Here is a 7,163-nt window from a genome sequence, read left to right on the forward strand (position 1 = left end):
ACACAAACATAACCACCACAAGTGTCTTCCCATGTGCTTCTCGGCATTCACATATCTGCTTTGAAGAAATGTCTCCTCAAGGCCTTTGTCTATTTTTCAATCAGGTTATTTGCCTTTTTACTGGCAAAAAAACAAAAACAAACCCTTTTATAGGCACACGCTCCTCTGTCCACTGTGTTCCTGCAGGGTCGGGCTGACGCTATTATCCTGCCCATCTTGGAAACTGAGGCCCAGAGAGCTCTCACCAGAACTGACTGCATTACTGGCAAAGCCCATGCAGAATGACACTAAGGAACGTTTGTTCAGAAATGAAGGATTCGAGGTGGCGACAGAAGAGCGTCAAACCACGTGCGGCTCTGGGTGCCTGCCAGCCCCTCACTCACAATGCTTTCCTGGTCTAACCACAACTGGGACAACAGGAGCTGATACATGTAGCACGTTACCATTGTTACTGTGGGCCACGGTCGGTGCTAGACACTTGACCAACAGAATGTGTTAAATCGTCACGACTTTTCTTTATGGTCCCCATTTATAGATGAGAAGTGGAAGTTCAGAGGCGTCACACAGCTTGTCCACAGCAAGTAAGTCTCGGAGCAGGGATTGGGCCGAAGCCCTCCTGAACCACGAACCAGTGCTGTAAGCTGTGGTTGACGCCACTGGGTGGGTTCTCCGCAAAGCAGACCCTGAGATGGCACTGTGAGGGCAAGTCATGTCTTTGGTGGGCAGGGGAGAGGGAAAGTGAGGCAAGGAAGGACAGGAAGCCAGTGCAGCGTGTGTTCATGAACAGGGCAGGGCTGTGGGCAACCGAGCCCCAGTCTTGCCGGGGAACCCTGATGACAGCGTGGAGCATGCATCTCAGAGCGTGGAGGATGCTGGGATAGTCACCTACCCACCAACTCCCTGTCCCTCGTGACGGAGGGCTGCTCCCGAGAGCATTCATTCCCCAGCACCTGAAAAACATTAATGTGTATGTGATACACTAAACACGTTCGACCCTCCCGACAACTCTTCTAATTACAGTATGTATACTATCATCCCCACTTCACAGATGAGGAAACTGAGGCCGAGCAAGGCTAAAGAGCCTGCATAACGTTATCATCTCCGTGGCTGGCTGAGCTGGGGTAGGCGCCCAGGCCCGGTGGGTCCAGAGCCGGTCCTCTGAGCCTCTGCAGGTCGTGGCCTCCCTCGCACTCCTGTTTCTCTGTTTGGCTGCCCTGTGGTGGTCTCTGACCAGCCGAGCTCACCTGCTCGGGCTCCGATCCCAAGGCACAGCCACCCCCTGGTTCTCAGCAGCGTCCTGGGCCTGTGTCTGCTCTGGCCACTGTCCCTGATGTTGTGTCCCCAGCTGGCTGAGCCCCTGCCGTCAGATGGCAGTGGCGGTGCTGGCTGGCTTTTTGTCACCATGTTGTACATTTCCTGCAGGACCTCCCTCTCTGGGTGGGGCGCTGGCCACTTTGATGTGGTCCTGCTCCTGTCCTGCTTCTGGCCCTGCGTGGAGGGGTAGACCTCGAAGCCCATCCCCACTCTGTCTCTTGCACACACGGAGGGCACTGGACCCCATCCCCACTATGTCCCTCTGCAGACGGAAGGCACCAGAGCCTGTTCCCACTGGGCCTCTGCACACGGAGGGCCTCGGAGACCATCGCTACTCTGTCCCCCTGCACGTGGAGGAGCAACCACTGGAGCCTGTCCCCTCACCATCCCGCCCCCTGCACGTGGAGGGGTGGACACCAGAGCCTGGCTCTACACTGTTCTCCCTCCCATCCCCGTTTGGGGCTATGCATTCAAGGAACTGAGGCAATTGGGGTGTGGGGGGCAGCTCCCGGGGAACAGGAGACTCAGGGTGTCCTTGGTCCAGCCTGCTCCCAAGGCAGATGAGGAGCCAGCACTCACAGTGGCTGGGGCAGTGGGAGCCACCAGCTGGCAGACAGCATTGCTGTCAGCCCTCTGGCTGTCCTCTTCACTCTGGGACCCTCTCCTAGTGTCCCCGACTCGGCACTGAAAACGGCCATGCCTGCACCCAAGGACCTCCCACACCTCTCCAACTGTGCTGTGCTACACATTTGAGAAGTGCCCGCGCTGAAGTGGTGGGCGAGGGGGTGGGTGGAGTAATGGCTACGGTAATGACAGGGCCACACTGGTGCCTCCACAGGTCACCATCACCAGCCACAGCCCCCCTCAGCTTCCTGGAGCAGGTGGGGAAGCAGCTCAGCACCTCACAAACGGGCTGTGTGATGGCCGCAGTGATGTATCCATGCGTGTGCTCCATGGGACCATGTGTGATGTAGCCAGGTCACCAAACCCCCAGAGCCTTGCGTTCTGAATATGCCCATTGAGAAGGTTTGAAGATCAAATTAACACTATACTCACAGTGCTGGCTCAGCACCCAGCACCCAGTCAGCACCCGGTAATGCAGTAATACCTGCTTTCTACCACCCATGTGTCTTCCACTTTTTCAGTGTTCCTCACTGATGGATGTAGGTCCACGAGGTTATTTTAAACAGTGTTAAGAAACAAAGATGTCACTTTAAGGACTAAGGAGCACTTGACCCAAGCCGTGGTATTTTCAGTCACCTCATATGCATATGAGAGCTGGACAGTGAATAAGAATAAGGAAAACTGAAGAAGAATTGATACCTTTGAATGATGGTGTTGGCAAAGAATATTGACTAAACCGTGGGCTGAGCCATTGAATAAACCAAGAACGAACAAATCTGTCTTGGAACAAGGTCAGCCAAAATGCTCCTGAGAAGCAAGGATGACAAAACTTCACCCCACGGACTTTGGGCACGTTGTCAGGAAGGACCAGTCCCTGGAGAAGGACATCACGCTTGGTGAAGTAGAGAGTCACTGAAAAAGAGGAAGACTGTCAATGAAACAGCCTGGCACAGTGGCTGCAACAATGCGTTCAAGCACAGCCAGGACTGTGAGGCGGTGCAGGACTGGGCAGTTTCCGTTCTGTTGTACAAGGTGGCTATGAGTTGGAGCTGACTCTGTGGCACCTAACAACAGCAACAACAACAACGTTTGTAATGGTGGTGTTGAGAGCACAGGACCTGGGACAAGCTGCTTGGATTGCAAATCTCAGCCTTGTTTGTTGGGAGTGGGTGACCTCAGGCAAGTCAATTAGCCTCTGTGCGATGGGAAGAACAACACTACTTAGATGAAAGGGTTATTGTGGAGATTAGATGAATAAATACATAGTTCTCTGCCCAGTTTCTGGCATGCAATAAGCTCTTCAGAAGAGCTGGTTCCTCTATTATTTCTCCATGGAATGTTGTCTGTTGCCAGAAACGAGATTCTGACTCACGGCAACCCCACGTGTGCAGAGTTGAACTACTCCACAGGGTTTTCGTGGCTGTGAACCTACCAAAGCAGATCTCCAGGCCTCTCTTCCTTGGCACTCTGGGTGGACTCAAACCGCCAATCTTTGAGCCACCAGTCAAGTACTTAAAGGTTGGTGCCACCCAGGGCCTCCATGGAATACCAAACAAACAAGCCCATGGTAGTCAAGTCCCACGTGGTAGTCTTAGCCACCCTGTAGAACAGAGTAAAAGTCCCCCACAGAGTTTTCAAGGCTGTCATCTCTGTGGAAGCAGACTGCCACATCTTTCTCCCACAGACAGGCTGGTGGGTTTGAACTGCCAACCTTTCTGTTAGCAACTGAGTGATTAACCTCTGCTCCAGAGCTCCTGTATGGAATGGGTACGCTTTGATTTATTTAGTTCAGTCCCCATCAAGCAACTTGCCCAGAGCTGGGATTCGAACCAGAGCCTGTCTGGCTGACACCAAAGCCCACTGAACTAATCAAAGCAGAAGCCTAGACACTTTGAACATAGAAGGCATGTCAACCAGAAATGCCTTTAATAAATCTTCTGTTGCTGGAGAACACTTATTTTCCTCTCTCTCTCTCTCTCTCTCTCTCTCTTTATTATACATCTTCCTGTACTTTTGGTGAAAGTTTACACAGCAAATTAGGTCCCCATTTAACAATTTCTCTCCATGCTGTTCAGTGACATGAGTTACATTTTCCACCACATATCAGCATTGTCATCATTTCCCTTCTGGTGGTTCCATTGCCATTAATCTAGCTTCCTGCTCCCACCACCCCTTCTCATGTTTGCTTTAGGGTGAATTTGACCATTTGATCTCATATAGATGCGTTTTTTTTTGGGGGGGGTGGGGTGGAGAATGATTTCTGGTAATGAATAGAGCCTTGGACTTGGCATCAGGGCTCAAGCTTGGCTCCACCTTGAGCCAAATGATCTCAGTTAGCCCAATGCCCCTCTCTGAGCCTCCATTTCTCTGTCTATGAAGTGGGGAGAGTGAAAGTCCCAACTGACAGCATGGCTGTAAATCAGATTGGATCCTGGAGACAGCGTGCAGGCAATCAAGCCTCTGGATCTTAGGCCAGAAAGTGCTGGATTCCAATGCCATGTTGGCTCCTTCCTTGCTGTTCAGCAAGTCAGTTCAGCCAGCTGAGCTTCAGTCCCCTCATCTGAAAAATGGGAGAACAAATAGTGATTTTCCTGAGAATCAAGTATGGGCCATGCCATGCTGCTCTATCCTGGGAGCTGATCCCCTTGACTGGAAGATGCCATTCCTGTTGGCTGGGCTCCAAGGGGCCCTGGTGGTGCAAATGGTTAAGTGACTAGCTGCTAAGAGAAAGGTAGGTGGTTTGAACCTACCCAGCAGCTCCATATGAGAAAGACCTGGTGATCTGCTCCAGTGACAATCACAGCCTGGGAAGTCCTATGGGGCAGTTCTACTCCGTCACATGAAGTCACTCTGAGTTGGAATCGCCTTGAGTGCACTCAACAAGAGCAGCTGTGGAAGGCACAGAAAACCCCCAGGTCTTTGTCAGCCTCGGCAGTCACCAGCTGCCTGAGTGAAGAGATGCCTCCAGCTCCAGTGGGCCGGGAGCAAGAAGCAGAGCCAAACCTCAAGGCCAAGGAGCTTTCACCCAGCCCCTAGAGATGGCACCTTGAACCCAGATTTCAACCTCCTAAACAGTAAGAGAATAAAACCCTGTTTGTTAAAGCCCCCCTCCCCCAAAAAAAGAAAGAAACAGACCCCCAGGTCTCCATCACACCTGTCCGTGGGAACAGCCCAGGCCTGGGTTACCATGGGCAAGCCCTTCTCCCAAAGTTAACGGATTAGACCTTGACACCATGCTGTCAGCAGGCCGTGCCATCTTTCGTTTTCTATTGATAAAAAACAACCTCAAAAGTAAATGCTGCGAGAACCCAGCAATAGATACATCGACCTGTGGTCAGCTGATTTTTGACAAAGGGCTGAAATCCATTAAATGGGCAAGACTTGGTCACTTCAACAAATGGTGTTGGCAAAACTGGATATCCATTTGCAGAAAAATGAAACAAGATCCTTACCTCACACCATACACAAAAACTAACTCCAGATGAATCAAAGACTTAAATGTGAAACCTAGAATTCCTCAAGGAAAAACTAGGGGCAAATTTAGGGGCCCTCATTTATGGCATGAATAGATTGTCAAGCATAACCCAAAATGCACAAACAGCAGAAGAGAAACTAGATGAATGAGATCTTCTAAAAATTAAATTTTTATGTACTTCCAAAGACTTCTCCAAAAGAGCCAAAGGAGAACTTACAGATTGGGAAAAAATATTTGGCAACGACATATCTGACAAGGGACTTATCTCTAGAATTTATAGAAAACTGCAACACCTCAATAACAAAAAGACAAACACTCTAATTTAAAAAAATGGGCAGAAGACATGAATAAACACTTCATGGAAGAGGATATTCAGGCAGCCAGCAAATACATGAAGAAATGCTCACGGTCATTAGCCATTAGAGAGATGCCAATCAAAACAACAACAAGATACCAGCTCACCTAAGCACTAATAGCAAAGTTCAACAAGACAGAAAATAACAAATGCTGGCAATGATGGAGAGAGATTGGGGCTCTCATCCACTGCTGGTGGGGCTGTAAAATGATACAACCACTGTGGAAAGCAGTATGGTGATTCCTTAAAAAGTTGGAATTAGAAATACCATTTGACTCAGCCATTCCATTACTAGGCATATATTCGAAAGAAGTGAGAGCCAGGACAGGAACAGATGCACACTGATGTTCATCGCAGCACTATTTACAACAGCAGAAAGATGGAAGCCACCCACGTGCCCATCAGCAGAAGAATGGATAACCAAACTATGGTACACATACACAATGGAATACTATGCAACCATAGAGAATAATGTAGAATCTGCAAAACACCACATAATGTGGATGAACTTGGAGGACATTATGCTGAGTGAAATAAGTCAATCACAGAAGGATAAGTATACTACTAGTTCATTATTGTAAAAAGTCAAGGAAAAGTTTATATGTAGAAGGAAACTTTGTTGGTTGCCAGGGGTGGGAGTGGAGAGGAGGGAACACTGCAAAAAAAAAAAAAAAGCTTTGACCCATGTCACTTTAGTTTTGTGTATTTCACTGTAGATAAACTACATTTCAATAAAATGTACTTAAAAAAAAAAAGTATCTGCCCCTCATAGCTCAGGACCATTCACTACGTTTTCACTTGTGTTTGCTCTTAAAGCTCACTGGGCCCATTGCAGTGAGCACCTATTACTTTTCTAATGAAATAAAGTGAAAGCAAGAAAGTACAAGAATTAAAGGAAATAAGTGAGGGGTTGTGTTGTAGGGCTCATCTGAAATTCCACCCAAACCTCATTAATGACAGGCAGGAGAGACCAGTAGTCGTGGCCTTGGCCGCCTGGGCTGAAATCCCAGCCCAAACATGGATCCTCAGTGGGCAAGCTGATACTGTGGCTCAGATTCCGCGTCCGGAAACTGAAAAACCAAACCCACTGCTGACAAGTCGATTCTGACTCACAGTGACCCTAGAGGACAGTAAAGAACTGTCCCATAAGGTGTCCAAGGTTGTAATCTTTGTGGAAGCACACTGTCTCATCTTTCTCCTACAGAGTGGCTGGTAGGTTCAATCCACTGACCTTTCAGTTAGCAGGTGAGTGCTTAACCACTATGCCACCAACTCTTCTTCATCTGCAAAAGAGGCATAAAAAAAAAAAAAAATCTCTGGAGTTACCAGATGTACCAGCAATTCCACTCCTAGGTATATACGCAAGAGACTGAAAAACCGGTGTTCAGACAAAAC

This window comes from Orycteropus afer, unplaced genomic scaffold (genome assembly GCF_000298275.1).
Source record: "Orycteropus afer afer isolate SDZICR_OR568_19922 unplaced genomic scaffold, OryAfe1.0 scaffold00295, whole genome shotgun sequence".
NCBI classification, from domain to species: domain Eukaryota; kingdom Metazoa; phylum Chordata; class Mammalia; order Tubulidentata; family Orycteropodidae; genus Orycteropus; species Orycteropus afer.